This window comes from Saimiri boliviensis, chromosome 3, assembly GCF_048565385.1.
Source record: "Saimiri boliviensis isolate mSaiBol1 chromosome 3, mSaiBol1.pri, whole genome shotgun sequence".
Lineage (NCBI taxonomy): Eukaryota > Metazoa > Chordata > Mammalia > Primates > Cebidae > Saimiri > Saimiri boliviensis.
In genome coordinates this window covers 174,794,388-174,815,689 of record NC_133451.1, presented here as the reverse complement: position 1 = coordinate 174,815,689, position 21,302 = coordinate 174,794,388, and the positions used below count along the sequence as shown (strand labels likewise).

Sequence of the window (21,302 nt, the reverse complement as noted above, 5' to 3'; positions counted from 1 at the left end):
TTGCATTGTCTCCTTTTCCCCCTGAAGTGTGAATGTGACTTATCTCTCCAGTTTTTGGGAATGCTGCCCACATTCACAAGCCTCAGGCTTACTACTACAATGCTTTATTCATTCTAGTAAAAATCTGTTTTAAGCAGGTGCTCATTTTGTAAGTTAAGGTAAAAGATTTTGAGATACTATAGAAACATATCTTTTACTTAATGAATTGTGTTATGAATTAGCTTTTATAATGTGGACATTGGTAGTCAGAACGTTGCAAAAACTTATAGAGATAATATCTTCTGTGTTATAAAGAAAGTAATAATATATCTCAGTTAAAATTATTTTCAGTTTAATTATTTTAGGATTCATATTTAATTTACAAAGATATATTTACTGAACCATGCAAATAGACATCCGTATGTGGCTAGATTTAACAAAAAAGAACAGTTAGAAGTGTTCCAATGTACGTTGTGTGAGAGAATGTCATTACAATGAAATGCATGCAGGCTAATTTGAACACACGTATAAGAATTTTGGAAAATATGTAATAGAATGGAAAGGGACAACCTAAGTTTTAATATCTAGCCTATATTAGTTTATATCTTAGCTATCCCACGTAGTATTACAGCAAATTACACAGTACAAAAAAATCTTACTATTGCTTTCTTTTCTTTTATTGTAAAAGGTATTATGTATACTACATGAGTGAAATAACCAAAACCCACTGTTACTCTATTGTCTTTAAAATGTCTATATTGAAAAGAGATTTTCTGACTTAGTCAATTTAGGGCTTATATTTACATTCGCTCTATGAATAGCATTTACATTTTAAAAATATTTCATTTTGAAGAGATGATGAATTTCATTTAGTTGTCATTTTTCTAACTCACATTCTGCTCTTTTGGAGTTTTGTTCTCTTCTCAAATATTAGTTTGAAGCATATGAAATTCCATTTTTGTAGGACATTAATGGTTGACTTTGACAGTTTCATATCCTTCAATCTTCATGACCAAGCATATTAAAATCTATCTACCTCTAGATGGAAAGTTTATCCTGGGCTCATGTTCAAACCAGTACTTTTAAAAGTAGAGAAAAGCATCAGGTGTTGGATAAGCAGCTTTGACTTTCCAACTGCTTTTTCTGCAGGAAAATTCCATATGGCTGAATTAATATGGGTTTGGCATAGAAGGAGATGCTGCTTTTAGAAGCAAAACTGTTACAGCTCACCAACGTCACAAAGGCATGACTTCCTCAAGAAAAATAAATTGTGCAATTCATTTTATGGCAGATTAAATCCCATTTATTTTTCTTTCAGACAGCTGTTTTGAATAGAATGTCACTGGTGTGAAACCATTTTATGGATGTTGGGCTTCAGATCTTGGGCAGGCATAACTTTCTTTGATGAAATAAAAGGTTATGTTTTATGACTATTCCTCTTGTCAGCAAACCTCAGCTTGTGAGCTTTAATAATACAGCGTTCAGTATATTCAAGCAGCTCTTTTTGATGTCTAAATATCCAGCTGCTCCGAATTTTTTTTAATTATTGCATCTACACAATAGGAAAAAAAAAACCTCGCAAACATTTTCTCTTTTATCCTGATTATAACAGTTACTTGAAAAATAAAAATATCAATCTCTCAGCATTCAAGATTTTTGACAAGCTGACACGTTTTGAATGTCAAATCCATCCATTTTTATAAAATGTGTCTTAACAAAACTCTCTTCTAATAAGAATTCAATGTTTTATGTCAATGAGGAACAAATTCATATTAGAATGATAGGATTTTTGAGATGAGGGATTTGTAGGTGACATGGTACATTTGTAATATTTATAGATGAGTAAACAGAGACTCATAAAGATGAAGTCCAAAGCCACACAGTGGGCTGATTTTGTATGCTTAGATAAATGCTAGTTTAATTTAAAATGTACAGTTTTTCTGCTTAGGTATCCAACGTTCTTTTCTTTGTAGTTGTCTCAGATATTTTATTCTGACTAACTGGAACAATTGTGATAACTGCCATTCATTTAACAAAACTGTACTACAATTACATAGGCGTTCTAGATAATTGAATCTGATTTATTACCCATTTTGCCTTAGGATCACAATAATAGAAAGCATTATTTCACTATGTGTATACACAAGTATTGAAATAGAGGATTCACGAGAATCATAATGACTTGAGCACACCAATTCCTGTATCCATAATGGCCTTTCAGGACTGCAGGGGACCAATCAGTGCCTTCCACCTGGAAAAAACAGTGATTCTAATGTTTGGAAAGGCTCTCAAGGTAGTAAAATAGGTATAAAACAGAGTTAAATATGTTTTAGAAATCTTCACAGACTGATGTGCTATATGATTTGTTGAGGTACGTGAATGGATTTTGGGTCGGCCCCTTGTAGAACATCTGATTCTCTCTTTATCCTAGAAAAAGAATTAGGCAGCCTATAAGGCTGCTTTGCTTTACCCAAACCAAGGTACATTTGACATTACCCAGGGCCATGTTGGTATGAATATCTTTAGAAAATGAGGGTCATTCTGGAACAGAGAGAAGCTGGATTAAGAGTAGAGGAGGCATGGGGAGTTACTGGGCAAATGTCTAGCATTGGATTAGATATTAACTAAATACACATCCTTTATTTTCTCTTTTTTTTTTTCTTTTTTTGCCTGGCATCTCAAAACCCAGATGAAAAAGACTATATGGAATATATATATAAATTAAGCTGCTTGGTAAACTAGTGGCTATCTCACAACCCAGAAAACCCTGACCACAATAATAATTTAAAAAATAAACATTAAAACAATAAAATAAATAAAATTATGACATCAGTGTTTTTTTAAATAATAAGAGAAATAAGTACTGTGGATCAGAATTGGTTTGTGAAGTTTAACCAAGCATTGCACCTGCTGGGGGTATGAATTTCAAGCTCAGATTCCCTTTGAACTGCGACTTTCCCCACCACCAAGAGTGATCTCGATCTAGGATCCCAACAAACAGCCCCATGGGTCCCACATATAAGGCATGTAGCTTTCTCAGGCCACTCCTATAAAAAAAGCATCTGGGGTTACCCCTGACTGAATACAGGTACCAATCAGCCTGTCCATCTACCCACGGACTGAACCACTTCATTCTACTTCTCTGTGAAAGGTGAGACGTGCATTATGAGTAATGGCACCTCTACTATAACAGAACCTAGGCTGAGTCCAAAAGATCCCCTGACATATGACTCTCAGTCCCATGGTAAGCCGCTGGGAGTCCCTGAGCATACTGTTTTTGCTAAATGTGCACTTGTGCGTTTTCCCTTACTCCAGATCCCTTAAACATCAGTCTAAAATCTAGAAGAGAGTCTACCTTGCTGTTTTAATACTGTAGGTGACATGGTTATCTAATAAAGTCGCATGGATTTCTCATTGCAAAAATGATTTGATTTATGAATCAAAAGAAGTCACATTGAAGAGCAAAGATTCAGGGATATATAATCCCAACATCCACATCTACATTTAAATATCTGCAGCTCCTAAGTAGCAGGCAATAAGCCCAAATGGAGACAGAGAAAGCTATAAGATCATAAATGGCATGTACATTCTTATGTGTATACTTTATTCTTATGATAATGCTTTATCACAGCTGGCCTGCAGTATCATTAAATAAGATCCACTTAATACTACTTTGATTTTAGTCATATTGTACCTATGAAAGTATATTTTCACCTACAGTGGCATGACACATTTCAAAAATGTCCCACAATTCTTTATTTACATAAAAAATGTTAAAAGAGATGCTGCAAACTCTTTTAATTTCTAGGGTACAGATAACGTTTCTCCTAAATGACCAGTATTATTGCTGAGTTGTATGAAGGCAATTTAGTAGTTACCATGGAACTGATGTTTGGCTTCTACACTTGAATGAACACACATAGAAGAATCATGGGGCATCCTTTATATAGGACAGGAAATGAGGGAAATAATGGTAGAGGAAGACTACTTCTATGCAGTTGATGTTGCACTTGACTGAATAACCTACACCAGAACTGTTTGTGATTGTACTGTTCTTGTTAGAAAATGTAAGGTGTTATTAGTAGGTAAAAGTTGAAAGAAAATTTAAAAAGGGCTACTTTCAATTAAAATGCAACTCCATTATATATTCAATATAGCAGACTTTCATCCAGAAGATAGGAAGACTAATGTGTGAAATATTGCAACTCAAGTTCAGATTTCAAGGCCAGAAGCAATTGCTTTCAAGTCCTTCAGAAGCTTGCATTCAGCTCCTTTAGCTTGCTCCCTAATTTGCTTCCTCTATCTCTCCCAGTAATTGAAAAGTGTAAAGGAAACAACGTACCCCCTTAGTTTAATATGTTAACACCTGATGATTAAGAATTGTGTGAAAAGGAGTACAACAAATGAATGAATGATGACAAACATGCTTCAACTTTTAGAAAAGTTAGCCACTTAATATATCTTGAATTTGGTTTTGCCAGTTTCAGCATTCAGAAAGGTGATCTATTTTGCTGGTTTTAATGAAAACTCACTTTATCCTATACAATAGTTATTACTGTATGGTAAACTCACAGTCCTTACCAGTGTAGGTCAAGAGTGTTTCTGATTACTATTTAGTACTACAAAGGTCTTTTTCTTCTTAGAGAAATTACAAAGCATCAATAGTAGCAGATATAGCAAATAATCTTTTCAATCCACTATCATTTTAGGATCAGGAAAGTCCTACAAGGGAGCTGAAGACCAACATACATAGCAAAACAAAAACAAAACAACAACAAACATCATGGTATTTCACACTACTACTGGGCCTCTTACATGCTAAGGTTTGAAAAAGCTTATGGATTATCGATCTGTACTTAGCCTAAAAATTGAATCCAAGATAATAAGCTTTTCTAAGACAGTTCATGGTGAATAATATCAGCGTATTCAATTTGTTTTCAATGTCTGCAAATGGAGTCAACCCCTTTTTTCATTAGTGAGTCAAAAGGGGCATAAAATGGGGCTTATTGGTTGAGGAAGCCCCACCACCACCAATTTAATAACCAATGACACAGTTTACAGGACTCCCTTTTCTCATTGGCAATGAGTGATGATAGTTAATAGGTTATTGGGCATATTCCTAGCTTTGTGTCCTGGTTTTTCCTTTACTAGCTGTGTGATCATGAATAAGTTATGTATCTCACCTGTTATGTATTCTTAGGAAATTCAGTTTCTACATGTAAAGCTATTAGATCTCCGCTTGGTATAAAGTAAGCACTCAATAAATTTTGACCATTATTATTCTGGCTATAATATTATATAGTTGAAGTAGATGAGACATAGTAATATCTCAAGCAACAACTTTATAAAATTTATTTCTTGTTCATAGATTATAAAACAACTTAAAAATAATTATTTATTTCCTTCCACCCTGCTGCTTATGAATAGGTGCAGCAGATTGTTGGGAACCTCCTTTTATACCTTTACAAAGAGCAGAGGCACTATCTTCAAAGGCCTCTCTCTGGTGTCCCCGTGAATTTATAAAGTGAATTCTGAAGTTGTACAACTAGCATTTCAAAGAATGACTCAATTAAAGAACCCAATGACCTCTTTGTATGAGGATTTGATAATTAATTTGATAATTTAAGTAATTTATAAATGTATTTGTTCACATTAATTAAATAATGTTATCAAACAAAATGAATTTATTTAATGGAATAATTTAATATTGGACCCTCTCTGCTTCATTTGGCATTGCTCGATTCTTCTCATCTGGGGTGTGCTTTTCTCATTGTTTCCTCTATGGGCTTCTCCCTGAGCTTCTTTTCTGCTACATTTTTCTTAAATATTGATGATCCTCAGGGTCCCAGTTATTACTCACAACTCATAATTGCGCACACTATACCTGGGTGATCAGTTTCTCATTCTGTACAGTTAAACACTTCTCATGCTTCTGACCTGAACATTCAACAACCTGCTGGACATCTGGAGCTCTTAGAAGACACACTGATATTTCAAACTCAGTGTGTCCACATCCCCTAATTTTAAATTATCTCCTTTTGAAAAATTTACTTCCTCACTTGGAACCATCATCATCCATCAAAACTAGACATCTACGAATTACTCTTATGATTCCTCTTTCTTCTCCATATCCCACACGCAGTCAATGAACAAATCTTTCCAAATTGACCTCCAAAGTACTTTGTAGAGGTCATTTTTTGCTTCTCATTCCTTTCAACTGAGACCTCCATTCACTTGCCTAAATTGCTGCAAGGTCCTTGTAGCTTGTTCTGTTATGTTCCACTTTTGTCTAATCAAATCATTACCAAAATAATATTTGTAACAATCAAAACTGGCAATCTAACCTCTCTAACTTTCTTCTCATGCACAACATGTCAAAGTTCATCTTCTCTGAAGAGGTCCTTGATGGGTTCTCTAGTTTATCTTTCCCCGTAGTCCATATGGCAACTTTTATCATAATAAAACTGAGATGCCAAGTTTTCCTTCACATGGCATATATTTATCACCCCTATATTTTATTAAATAATGTTTTCACTATCTGAAATGTATCTCTATAGCACTTTCCTTCTGAGTTTTTTTTTTTCTTCTAGTCAATCACTAAGGCTCAAAGAGAATAACATCTCCAGCCCACTTTCCCTGAAACCCTGCCACATCAGGCTATGCCATTTACTGTGTGACCTTGAACAAGTTACTTGAATAAAAACAAAAAACACACCATAACTCAGTTTCCCTAATAGTAAAATGAGAAGAATGATAATAGTCTAACAGAATGGTTGTGGGTATTAAAGAAAATGCATATAAAATGCTTACACAGTCACTTGCGTACAGAAGCTGTTAACTATTTTTGGTTTCTACCTTTGGAATCATTCTTCATTACTATTATAGTACCCTGGATCAATATCATTGCAATTTTCACATGATTTGACTGTGATTTTATACCTGTCTTTACTACCAATTAACTCTTAGAAGAAGGGAAGTATTTGGGTCATAGAAACTTATTATAGGTTGAACCAGTGTATTTATTCACCCATTTGTTCATCCCTGGACGTAGAAATATTTCACTTCAAAATGAAATGTATAAAAATAAATTCCAGTCATTAGGAGAGTTTATACCTTTAGTTTCTTTAATTAATTAAAGCAGTTGAGAGATTCTACAAATAGAATGTTTTACCACTGCATACTAATTATGTATGTCAGAAATAACGAAGCTCACAGAGACAAACTACACTTCTTTGGAATAATTGTTTCCAAATGTTACAAGCCCATGATCTGTTAGGTTATTCCTACTTGAGAGAGTAAGTAACAAGATGTGGTATTAATTATGTTAACTTATTTTATTTTTCTGAGAAAAAAAATAGTAAAGCAGACCATGGTAGATTTTATAAAATTAAGAGTGAGCCTGGTAGCTCATGCCTGTAATGTCAGCCCTCTGGGTGGGGGGCTAAGGCAGGAGGATCCTTTCAGACCAGGAGTTGGAGTCTAGCTTAGACAAAATAATAAGACCCTTCTCAACAAAAAAGTAAAAAGTTAGCCCATTCTGGTGGCACACTCATAGTCCTAGCTACTCTGGAGGCTGTGGGAGTATGACTTGAGCTTATAATAGAGGTTACAGTGAGCTGTGATTGTATCACTGCACTTCAGCCTGGGTCACAGAGTAAGACCCTGTTCTCTAAAACAAACAAACAAAAACAAAATGGGCATCATAACTTACCTAGCATCCATGTCAGGAGACTCTTATATGTAATGCAATAAGCGTTCTGTTTACGTCAATTGAAAAATCCTTTGATCACTAGGAATTTTGAATTCCAAGAGCATGCACTACTAACATTTGAAAAAAGATAACATTTCTTCCCTTAACACTGAGTGTCAGTAGCAGAATGGCATGGGTTGGGAAGATAAATATTTATTGAACTGTTTGATCCATTGTAATTTACAAAAGATTCAGAAATTTAAACAGTGTGTAGAGGAATCTGTCTCCTATCTATCCCTAATCTAAGTGCACCTAAAAAGATACAATAAGAATGCTCAACTTGTGAACAGAGTAAGATAGACTTGCTAGGTAGGTGAATGGATGGATAGGTAGATGCAAAGCAGAAAAAGAAACAGAGAATGTTTTTCTCTCAAAGCAATTTTTATAATTTTTATTCAAGTTAAAACCACAAATGTGTGGCCTGTGTCCCCACAGAAGACTGTAAGTTCCATAAAGGCAGACATAGGTGCTTGTTTTTGTCATGGCTATTTCTCCAATGCTTAGAATATACAATATTAGGATGTGTAAGAGTTAAAGAAAAGAAAAACATGGAAAGTGGCTCAACAGTCAAAGACAGGTTTATTTTGGAGAATAAACCTCAAAGGGGCTTCTGTCTGATTTCAGTCAGGAGCACTCTCTCTTACAGACCAAGAGTATTTAAGGGTTTAGGGTAAGATATTATCACAGACTTGGAATGTTTCTGTGTGAAGAAGTTTTTTGTGGGATTGGAACATCCCTGGTCAGAGGGGAGGTTATCTTGGAGCTGACATCTTCCCAGTCAGAGGGGATGTTATCTCGGGGCTGGCATGGCTCTGGTAGGGGAGGGGTTTATCTTAAGACTGGAATGTTTCTGGTCGGAGATGTCATTTGTGGTTCAATGTCATGCTGACATTAGTCCTAACATGCTGATGCCCTTTGGGCTGGACTTAGGCGGTTTTTTAATCTAGGGGAACTTTAAGATGATGGTTCTGGTCCAAGATGGTGATGTTCCTACTCTGTCAGGATGCTTAATTAATATTTGCTAAAGAAATTAATAAATCATAGATGAAAATAAAGTTTTTCTCTATTTCTGAAATCAGAGACCATACTCTCTTAGCACTCATCACTGCAAGGGACCTCAGCTTCAGTCCTTGCATTGCTGTCTTCAGAGCCCTTCTTATGAATAAATTTGTGAGTTTATCTCTAAATCCAATGTGAGAAATCTGAAAAAAAAAATCAGAATGTATGTAGTGTAAGCCTCCAAGTTTTAACTTTTAAGTAAGGACAAAAGGTCATAGAATCCTGTTAATTTGGTAACCTTGACAAAAATCAGAGACATTTTAAGAGCTTAAAAAGCTAGGCTGACCCACCTTTAGACACTCAGCATAATTGAAGACAATTTCAACTTCCATTAAGACCTTTGTTATGTGCAGGCCCTGTCAAAAAAAAAAAAAAAAAAAAAAAAAGAAAGAAAAAAATGAGATAAGTCTTATATAACTGTAAAAGCAGCAATTCATCTGCATTCATTTTAACCTGAAACCTGCTGGTAGAAGAGATGAATTAGATAATTTGACAGCATGTGTTTTGGTGGTTGTTACAGCTTATGGGAGACTTTATAATATTCTTTTTTTCACTTTTTATTACCAAAGGTTATATTCCTGCATTCTACATTACTAAAGGTAATATCAAAAACTGCATAGTTTTTGCAGTTTATCAAAAAATCGTTTTCTGATACGTGTTTTTATATAGATCTAGTTAATGGATTAAAAACAGTTCATTGGTTAAATATAAATTTCAGATAAAAATGTTTAATCTAAATAGTTTCCCATCTTTGTATTTTCAAAATCTGGCACATCTGTGTAGATCTGTATAAACACAAACTACAAAAGCAAATGTGATCATGTCAATGTAATCTTAGGAATGTAAATAAATAATTTCATTTATAATCACCACATTGACAGATTTTTATATGTCATTTTATATAAGATATACAATAATTATATTGCTTCTCTTGGAGTTAAAATATTAGTGCCTTGTCACCTATAGATGTTACTGACTGATTACAAAACATAGATGAATTGAAGAGACTTATGAAGAGTCTTCTCAAGTAAACATTCAGTATATGAATGCTAACATCCTGTAGTAAGATCAACATGGGAAAAAAATAACCAGCATTGTTCTCTTCCTCTCCCCCAACCTTTATTTTTCTCTTACAGTTAAATTTATCTACAGAAAAGACATGCTTGTCTGTTTCCACACCTTATCACTGAGTAGAGTCAGTGGAAAGAGACTTTGACTCAGACTTTGACTATTTCCTTGTCCAAAAAAATAAGTGAATGTAATAATGCTACCAGCATTCAGAAGCTGCTGGTAGCATGAAAGAAAATCACCTTTTTAATCTGTAAACAGTTAAGCACAAAATTAATGCTAATTAATTAGGTAACATCAATTGTGTATTTTTCTTGCGGTCTCCATTATGAAATTTGAATTTGTTTCTGAGATTTAAGTTGTAAAATTAATACCCAGTGAATCCCAGCAGGAATATGCAAAGCACTTTGAAAGGGTGATGGTGGTCCCCAACCTGTGAGATGGCCTACCTGAATGTAACCAGTTAGGCATGTCTTGTCTTTAGATAAATTTAAGTGTAAACAGAAAATAAAAGTAATGGGGAAGGAGAGTATTCACATAGGCATCATGCGTTTTGATCTTGCTGGCCTTTGTTTCTACGTTAACTCACAGATATGCTGGTTACTCTCTTCCCACATTGGTCTTACTACAGGGAAGAAAAAAGGTTGCTTATGAGGATGGAAGCAGTTTCATTGTCATGTGTTCGCCTTCATTCATGATTAACTTGTGTCTTTTGCTGAGATCTGCTGACAGATCAGGTTTCAGAAGTTGCATGGCTCAGGCATACTTGGATACATTTACCAAGATAATGAATGCCTTCATAAGGTGCCTAGACAGAAAAGTTTTTTGAGGTGTACTGATAACCCCATGTGGCCAAGAATGTAATCTTGTTCTTATTTGAATTTCTGTATACAGTTTGTATTGGAAAAATTGTTTTAAACCATGGGGGAAAAAAACTATTGCCTCTATCTGGCATTGAATATAGATTAATTAATCTCATTTCACTTCTTGGAATATCTCAGTATCTGTCATGTATCAGAAATTAGGGTAGAAATTGTGCTATTTTTAATAGACATATTAATCAGATAAGTTTATCATTTTGTACATCTACAAATAAACCAAGTCTTCATGAATTAAGTTATATTATATAAAACTTACTGTGCATACAGATTCTTCCAAAGAAACTTAGTCTTTTGGGACAAAAATATGTGTATGTCTCATTAACATAGCTCATAAGTTTAATATACATTTACTGTTCTCCAGACTTGATTGTCAATACCCTTAATGCTGCACAAAATGATAAATATGAGTTTTTAACATTTTTATTCAATATTAACTGAAGACATAGAATGACATTCAAAATGTATCTCAAAAAGTATTTTATCTTTTATTATGAAACTTTAAAAAGTACCAGGGAAATAGTATCTGTAAATACTTATTATAATGGTAGAATATTATCTGGAGCCTTGCAGTGATTTATGTGGTACACCAATAAGTTTTCAATACCTTACATCACCCTTAAGCTCTGCTGCCCTCTCATATAGACAGGTCTAGAGATAGTTCTAAAATAACAGATCACAAAACTCACATAAAACAGCAAGGATGTTGTCTAGTCCTGTGACTATGGTACTTTTCCAGTCACCTTTAAACAAAAGAGCTGCCTGAGTTGTCTGCTATATGATATTCTGATATAGAGTTCTAATATTGAAGTTACAGTTCTGAAATAACTCCTTGTTGCATGTGAAAGAAACGCTTGGCAGTTCTAGAGCCCAAGTAGACCCCTCAGGAATAGACCCTGATGCTTGAAAGCAGGAAAGCCATGTCAAGGGAGAAGGACCTTGCTTCAGCCTGTATTTCTTTGTTCAGAAAAAGGAATACAATAAGGTTACCAGCATCAGAAAGGTTGCTGGGAGAGTGAAAAGATATTGCCTGTTTAGACTGGAAATCATTAACTACAAAATTAATGTTAATTAATTTGATAACGCTAATTGTGTATTTTTCTTAAAAATATGTAAAAATAAACATGCAACTATTAAAATACCAGTGATTTGATGGAATTCAGATTAACCACACTTTAAGATAAATTAGAAAGATGTTTGGTTTTGTTGTTTTTTAAAAAATTGATATATATTCAGATGAATAAAGATTATTATAATTTATAGTTACTACTCTAGAAGTTTTTCTTTTATCCTAAGACTTTAATGATCAGTAGTAACATAAATTATCAGTAATAGCATACAATGTGAAAAAATATACTTCATATATGTTGATTTATAACATGTACTCATTATCAGCCAAAATTTTTGAGAAATACATCTTTGAGAGACTGTATATTAAAAACTAGATGAAGTTGATATTTACAATTTATATGGATATGATTATAGATGTTCATTTTATTAAGTGTTTTATATTCAAGATTTCATGTAAAGCCTTTCAATATTCAACATCAGAGAGAATCAGTCTAAGATATATGTTATTGTGGTGGAATTTAGTTTTTTAGGTTACTTTTATTTTCATTTATTTTTGGAATAACAAAAAATATTTTACTAAAACATAAGATTTACAGAAGTTACCAGACAAGCCATAGAAAATGGTCACAAGCTTTTTTTTTGAAGCGGGAATGTACGCTTTACAGCAAAGTCACAGTGTTACTGTTGAGGGCTGTGATGTTTGGTTAATGTTCCCCTTCCAGTTCAGACAATCAAGCTTGTCCATCTACAGTGTTAAATAAAGTGAGACTTCGCTAGAGAATGTATTCTAAAAAACTGGTTAGCTGCTTTTAACCAATGCAATTAGATCACCAAAAAAAGCAAGAAAGGAGCTTGTAAATTAAAACTATTACCCCACTCAAAAAAATAAAATTAAAATTAAATAAAGAAAAACACCCACGCCCCTGCAGCTAACCTGACAACTACCTTCATTCCCAATGCTTTATACTTAAACCAAGATGGAAGAAATGAATAAAAGCAGAGAGGGACCACTGCTTTTAAACGTTTCACAACAGTCCAAATGATACTTCTAGCCTCTGCTCATGCTTTACAACAGTGAATCAGGACAAGACATAGATTTTCTAATGTGCATTTAATCACCAAAGGACTGAAGATGTCTGGGCTTTTATTATGTGTTTCTAAGACTGTGTCCAGTAAACTCAAACAAAAAGAAAGAACTCTGTCTTGGCAGAACAGGAGAAGTGGTGCACACTTGATGATCAGATCAATTTAAATATTATTCATGGCATATAGCCTAGTGCCTGGTCTAGCTGTTTCTATGCCTCGGGCTTCGTTGGTCTCCTAGTGCTCCTCTCTATCATTTGCTAATGTAACATCTGGATTGAGAGCACTTAACAGGGCCTGGATCAATAGCAGAACTGTGTGGATCTGCAATACTGGGGACTACTTATCTTTCAAATTATCTAAACATATTCTTCCCAACTTGTCTATGTTAGGATGACAAATTTTAGTCATGAAATGCACTTTAGTGGCTGCCATTGGATATTCTTCTGGAAAGAATAGTTCAGGTTTAAAAGCCCCTCCTTCAGAAGGGGAATCCTGGGTGTTGGTCTAATATGGTTCTGCTTTGACGCCGGGATCTGGCTCGGCCAACAAATGCTGGGTTTCCCTGATCATCCTGCGGAGCAGCCCAGACGTCTTGTCAGGTCTCGAGTTTGGCCTCTGGTCTCTAACTTCTAGTTTATATATTCTTGCTTTTAATGTGCAAACATATACACTTAAGCTTACTAGGAGAAAAACAGGACACTGTCACTGTTTATTATGTATCAATTAACATAAATAATTTACTTTGATGGTATTTCAGAACAACAAAAAAGAGCTCTTAAAGATTTCAGTGTAATTGAAATCTGAAAACATATTCCATATAATTTACTATGAAAGAGAAGTGACAGTCTAATACAGTCATATTCATTTTTTTTGTTTTATTACAATAGACATTTAGAACATCTTTTCCTAAAGTAATTTCAGTTGCTTTGCTGATTTTCAACTTGTCAGATTGTTTATTCCTTTCCCTTTTTGCAATAGGATGATAATGAGAATAAATTTTGTTTTGTGTGAAAATAAATTTATTTTTGTAGCAGTTAAAGAGATAATCTGATAAATCTGAATGTTATTTTAACAGTTTGTGCTCCTGTCGTACTTTGAACTATGAATTTTATTCAACTGCCCTCTGTCAGGCAAGCTTTATGAATTCCTGCAATTTGCTGAAGGCATTGTAACAAAAACAATACAGTGAAGTAGAATAAACCTTTAAAAACTGTGAAGATTATACTTATTTTTTATTATTTGTTATTTTCTGTAAGAATTTTGGACAAAGACCTGTGCTTGGGGGTGAAACACAATTGAATATTTTCTTAAAATCTATTTTCTTTTTTCTTTCTATAGTGAAAGGCTTATTGATATATAATTCAGACATCATGAAACTGACTATATTAAAGTGTACAATTCAGTGGTTTTTACAATATTTGCAGAGTTGTGTAACCATCATCACTATCCAATTTTATAATATTTTTCATCATCCCCCAAAAGAACTCCACACCCATTAGGACTCACTCCCCATTCCTCCCTACTCCCAGTTTTCTGGTATCCAATAATTGACCTCTGTCTCTTAGGATTTGCCTGTTCTGGACATTTTATATAAATAGAATGATTAAATATGTAATCATCAAAATCATGTTTTGTGGTTTGCTTCTTTCCTTTATTATATTATTCTGAGGTCTGTCCATATTATAGCATGCATCAATATTTCATTCCTTTTTATGAGTTATGAAAAGAATATTTTATGGATATATCACATCTATATTTATTGATTTATCAGTTGATGGATATTTAGATTGTTTTCACTTTTAGACTATCAATAATGCAAATGTGAACACTGATGTGTAAGTTATTATAAAGACAGATGATCATAAATATATATGCACCCAATATAGGAACACCCAGATACATAAGACAAGTTCTTAATGACTTATAAAGAGACTTGGACTCCTGCACAATAATAGCGGGAGATTTTAACACCACATTGTTAATATTTGACGGATCAATGAGATACAAAATTAATAGGGACATCTATGATTTGAACTCAGACCTCGAACAAGTAAACTCAGTAAATATTTATAGAATTCTTCACCCCAGGTCCACAGAACATACATTTTTCTCAGTATCATATTACACCTATTTTGAAAGTGACCACATAATTGAAAGTAAATCCCTCTTCAGCATTTGCATAGCATTTCACAGACTTAAATGAAATATTGGTTGGCTGTTTGTTAGTTATTTTCTTCCCTTATTCCTTCCTGTCTCCTCTGTTAAGCACAATTATTAGCATAAAAGAGGTTTTTACTACCTATTTTTAGATTGCATTGCAGCCTGGGCAATAGAGCAAGAATCCTGTTTTCTCTCCTCCTTTCTCTTTCTTTCTCTTTCTTTCTTTCAAACAAAAGAAGAAGAAAGAAGAAGAAAGAAGAAGAAAGAAGAAGAAGAGGAGGAGGAGGAGGAGGAGGAGGAGGAAGGAGGAGGAGGAGGAGGAGGAGGAGGAGGAGGAGGAGGAGGAGGAGGAGGAGGAGGAGAGGAAGAGGAAGAGGAAGAGGAAGGAAGAAGAAAAAGAAGAAGAGGAAGAGGAAGAGGAAAGAAGAAGAAGAAGAAGAAGAAAGAAGAAAAGAGGAAGAGGAAGAAGAAGAAGAGGAAGAAGAGGAAGAAGGAGAAGGAGAAGGAGAAGGAGAAGAAAGAAGAAGAAGAAAGAAGAAGAAATTATTAATGTTGGCTAGGCAAGGTGGCTTATGCCTGTAATTCCAGCACTTTGGGAGGCTGCGGCAGGCAGATTGCCTGAGCTCAGAAGTTTGAGACCAGGCTGCATAACATTACGAAACTCCATTTCTACTAAAATACAAAAAAAGTTAGTTGGGCATGGCAGCAGGAACCTTTAGTCCTGCTACCCGGAAGGCTGAGGCAGAAGAATTGCTTGAACCTGGGAGGTGGAGGTTGCAGTGAGTTGAGATTGCACCATTGCACTCCAGCCTGGGTGACAGTACAAGACTCTGTCTCCAAAAATAAATAAGTAATGTTTTACCAGATATCTGTGTATACTTTAATCCAGTCAAGTTCACAGCCAAAATTAATGATCACATGCACTAATACCATCTTGAGGGCCCCACCCTCATGATTTTACTACCTCCTAAAGGGCCTACCCCCAATACCATTCCATGGGGAGTATGGTTTTAACATAGAAATTTTGGACAGAGTACACACAAACATATAGTTTATAGCACTTATGTAGTAATCTTTAATAATAGTCCCTTTTATTTCTTTCTGTGAAGTCATGTTTTTTATCTATTGTCTTTTTATTTCAGCCTAAAGTTTTTTCTTTGGTATTTTCAGTAGTACAGATACGCCAGAAATGAATTCACTACATTTTTGTTTACCTGAAAATTTGTATTTTCTCTTTCATTTTTGAAAAATTGATTTTCTGAATATGAACTTTTTGATTGACTTTATTTTCTTTTTACACTTTGAATATGCTACTACCTCCTAAACTCTATCCTTTTGGATTAGAAGTCAGCTGTTAATCTTATTGAAGATATCTTATACCCAACGAGTTATTTTTCTCTTGCTGCTTTCAATCTTCTCTTCTTGTCTTTGCCTCTGACAGTTGATATATGATGTATCTAAATGTGACTTTTTGAGATTTACTTATAATTCCCTGTGCTTCTTGTATATGTAGATTGATTTTTTAATCACATTTAGGACTTATTGGTAATTCTTTCTTCAAATACCCTCTAAGAAGTCCAAAATCCTGCCCCCTCTTTCTTCATATTCTTCTGCCAATTGTACATTTTTTTCAGTTTTTATTAGCTAAAATGTTATTCCTATTATTGAACATTGTTTTAACTATCCTGCCTTTTTTTTTTTTTTTTTTTTTTTTTTTTTTTTTGGGCTCATGCTGTATCCCTCATTTCCCCACAACTTATATTTGTTCTTCAAACTTCATCTTTATCATAAACATTGCTTTCCTCTCAAATACATTTTCACTCCACAATCTAATAAAAATGTACCAAAAAGCAGTCACACCTTTCACCATGAAGTATAGCTATTCACTTGCACACCAAGTACAATCACATTAGGCACTATTTTGATGTGCTCTGTTTTTTACTTCACCTAACTACTCCAAGTGCTACTCTGTTATCTCTATTTAACAAATAAATCCGATTTTAACATCAAAATACAGTATTAATCCCCAGTTTTGCTTGTTCCAGAGCTCATGAGTTCAGCCACTTGGCTCTAAGATTTGTGAGTACAGTAGGAGAGTTTAATGTAGATGGAGCATCTGTCTGCTGTTGTTTCTATTTGTTCATTTGTTTTAGAAATACCATACATTGATCAATTTAAAATGATAGTATGCAATGCTCTAGTGCTTTGAATATTTGAATCAATTCTAGTTGTCCCTTCAAAGTTGCCAATCTTCATTTTGGTGCTTCTTTTAATGTACGATAAAGTTTACATATATGAGCCACAGAAAGTATGCTGTCGAAGGATAAATACATTTATTAGGAAAGTTGTTTATAAAATTACAGTAATCTTGGTAAAGTGTTTACTTCAACATCCAAGAGGTATTATGTATTCAAAAGGAGGTCTTTTCAAATGGAACCTAGCTTATTTCACTGAGATTTAGCATTAGCGTTTGATCTGCTTCAACTAAGTTGTAATTTGCTGTATTAGTGTGTACACTCCCCTTTGAGTACTTTCTGGAATTCATATTTGTCCTGTGAAAGAGATGCCTTTGTCCTAATACTAACATCATTATGTTGATGAGAAAAAAAATGAAAATATAACTTGCATCTTGTGTAAAATATCTAATGTTATGCACACTATATTTAGTGTTAGCAACCTGCTTTGGGGGTAGTGGATACCATACTTACATAACATACCCACTCAATAAATGAAATCATGATCTATATTATTAGCTATTTAAAAATAAGCAACTGGGAAAGCTGTGCAATATGTGTGTGTGTGTGTGTGTATTCATATTCTTGGTGAACTTTATTTTCTTGGTTTTTCCAATTACTAATATTTCTAATAGCTTAAAGTTTTTAAAAATCATCCTCCAAATTTAAAATTTAGAAATGTATCTTTATATGATTATATTAGAGAAGACATAATTTCAAGAACTATGACCTACATTTTAGTTTGTGTTCACATGAAATTCTTTAGGAATCTATGGGATAAGACATCTCTACCTACTTCATATTTTAATACATATTTAAAGGTTTTCCTGACACATTTAGTAATAAAAATTAATTCATTAAATGTTCCCCAACTAGATGAAATTTATTAGCTATGTCTAATTCAAAATGTCTTAAAAATAACAGCCAAAAAAAGAGAAAAAAAGAAACATATAATTAAAATAAGAGTAGAAATCATTGATGCAGAAAAAAATGTGCTCAGTGGTGCACTTTAACAAACCAGTAATTTTGTTCTTTCAAAGGATTAATGAATGATCAAACTTTGCCAATATTTATTGCAGAAATTATGAGCATGCATATTAATTGAAAGGTTAGAAATAAAGTAGTGAATATAAATAAAAGTAAAGTTGAAAATTATAATAACTTCTGTTTGTGTAGCATTGAACTAAAATGAGTAGACATATACAACACATAAGTTAATGCTAAAATCCAAACTGAGTATATGGGCTACATCTGGGGAAGGTAGGAGGTAAATAAAATCATAGAGAATTATATGCTTCAGTCTTCAGCTGTATTTTAAGTTTCATTTCTTAAACAATAAAAGAAAGTATGTACAACAAATGCGGCTTAAGTAACAGTACTTGACAAAGCCAGATGGTGGATACATAGCATTTTGTATGCTTCATAATTCCTCACAATAATATATCAAATTAGTGGAGTAAAGGGCTCCTGGAAGGAAATAAAAGTAAGATATTACTAAAAAAGGAAATTACTTTAGTTCATGATTTTTTAAAATAACGCTTGCTAGTTTTCCTTTAAAAATTATAGCTTTGTGTTCCCATTTGACCATCAGAATTTAATTTAGTGACGGATCTATGCTGTATGACAAATTGCTTGGAAGTGATGAATGACACACTTTCTCATATTTGTGTTGTAGCTGAATGGAAAAAAAAAAACTGCCAATGGAACAATTTCTGCTATTGAAATTTTGTTTTTCTCTTCCTATTTAAATTTTCTTTAGCAAAATAAAAGTCACTACCTTTTTAACTCCAAAAATATAATATAAAATATTTTAGGGGCCTCTCATTTACTATTTTAAAAATTGATTTCTTTTTCATACCTCATAATCTAATAGCTATGTTTCCAATTGATGATTTTAACATACTCTTGGGTTATCACAGGTTGTCTATGAAATTGAGCCACTATGGACTGTGTAAAATTTAATTACAGAACAAAACATGTTACAGTAATGCCCCCTTACTCATGCTTCTTCTCTCTGCAGTTTCAGTTATCCACAGTCATCTGCAGCCTCAAAATATTAAATGGAAAATTTCAGAAATAAACAATTCATAAGTTTTGAATTATGTACCACTCTGAGTAGCGTGATAAAATCTCACACCTATCTTCTCAGTCCTGCCCAGGATATGAATCATCTCTTTGTCCAGCATGTCTATGTGACATGTGCTACCTTGCCAAATAGCCATTTAGTAGTCATCCTGGTTATCAGAAAGAAAAGCATAGTTTATAAAAAATTCAGTGCTGTCTATGGTTTTGGATATCTACTGGGGGTCTTGATACATATCCCTCATGGATAAGAGGAGACTACTGTATTTCTGGAGAAGAATGAATGTAACAAAATATGACTTAAAATGTGAGATTTTGTTCAAATGAGAGGCATAAAGCAAAAAGGTTTTAATTAATCATGCCTAATTTAAACACAGAGTAAGATAAAATGCAAAAAGACTTTACACTGAGGCTCCTGGGAGCTTTGATTACAAACAAGGCATGTAAATCAGAAATCTTGACATTTCTAAATAAGTCATACAGTGAGTTAAAGGACTCTTATGAAAAAAAAATACAGAAGAGTGGTTAATTGTATTAAAACAAGTCAATATTATTTATATTTTAAATATGTTAAATTACTTCAGTGTTATAAAAACTAATTTACAGACTAGGTCAATAAAAGCCATCATACTCAAATTTTAATAAGCTCAGTATCAGTGTGGATGTGGGCAACTGTCTTGATCCATTTGTGATGCTATAACAAAATACTACAGACTAAATATAAGGAATAGAAATTTATTTCTCACAGTTCTAGAGGCTGGAAAGTTCAAGATCTAGGTGCTAGCATGTTTGCTGTTTGCTAAGGGTTTGGTTTCTGCTTTCAAGACAGTTCCTTGCAGAGCATCTGTGAGAGAAGAGGAACGCTGTGTCCTTACCTTGCAGAAAAAAGAACTAGAGGGATGCACACTGTGAGAAGCTACTTCCATTCTTTTTATTTTTGTTTTTAATAGAGATGGGATCTTGCTCTGTTGCCTAGAGCTGAAAGTCAGTGTCAAGATCATAATTCACTGCAGCCTTGAACTCTTGGGCTCAAGCAGTCCTCTCACCTCAGCCTCTGGAGTGGCTGAAATTACAGGTGTGAGCCATTATGCCTGGCTCAGAAGCCTCCTTCATAAGGGCTTTAATCTCACTCTCAAGTGAAGGAGGCTTTCTGACTTGATTACTTCTTAAAGGCAGGACCCTATTAATAGCATGAAATCGCCCATTCCATTTCAACATCTGAATTTTGAAGGGACGCATTCAAACCATAGCATCAACTAAGAGGCTTCTAGTGACACTGGAAATGTTTATAAGATGACAAACATAATTTTTAAAATAGCTAATCTCTCACTACTGTTTATTTGTGAACTTTGTTTTGCCAAACACATAGAAAGGATTTTGTACTGATTCATCAGATAATACACATTGCCTATTATTAGACAGAAGGAATACGTAATTATTTCAAGAATCTCACTCTACAAAGTCTTAAAGGAACTAAAGTTCGTTTTCCAATTAATTTCCAATATTGACTGAAAAGACACACAAAATAAACTAAGAAAATGCTAATCAACTTTTTATCTTAAAAATCTTTAAATTTTTTTTTTTGAGGTGTAATCTTGCTCTGTTGCCCAGGCTGGAGTTCAGTGGCACGATCTCAGCTTGCTGCAACCTCCGCCTCTCGGGTTCAAGTGATTCTCCTGCCTCAGCCTCCAGAGTAGCCACCACACCCAGCTAATTTTCGTATTCTTAGTAGAGACGGGGTTTCATCATATTGGTCAGGCTGGTCTCGAATGCCTGAGCTCAGGTGATCTGCCCTCCTCGGCCTCTCAAAGTGCTGGGATTATAGACATGAGCCACCACACCCAGCCTAAATAGGTATTTTAATTAAAAATTGTTCTTTATGCATACCAGAATTCTTAGAAAAATTCTCATTACACTATAAGGACGAATCAAGCT

The 21,302-nt window shown here is 34.0% G+C and overlaps 1 protein-coding gene and 1 pseudogene across 1 annotated transcript in view; one reads left to right on the top strand and one right to left on the bottom strand.

Annotated features, from left to right (window-relative positions):
- Positions 1 to 21,302, top strand: part of GALNTL6 (polypeptide N-acetylgalactosaminyltransferase like 6) — a 1,203,768-nt gene that overhangs the window by 556,901 nt on the left and 625,565 nt on the right. The window lies entirely within an intron of this gene.
- Positions 13,054 to 21,302, bottom strand: part of LOC104652996 (ubiquitin-conjugating enzyme E2 N-like) — a 61,462-nt pseudogene continuing 53,213 nt past the window's right edge.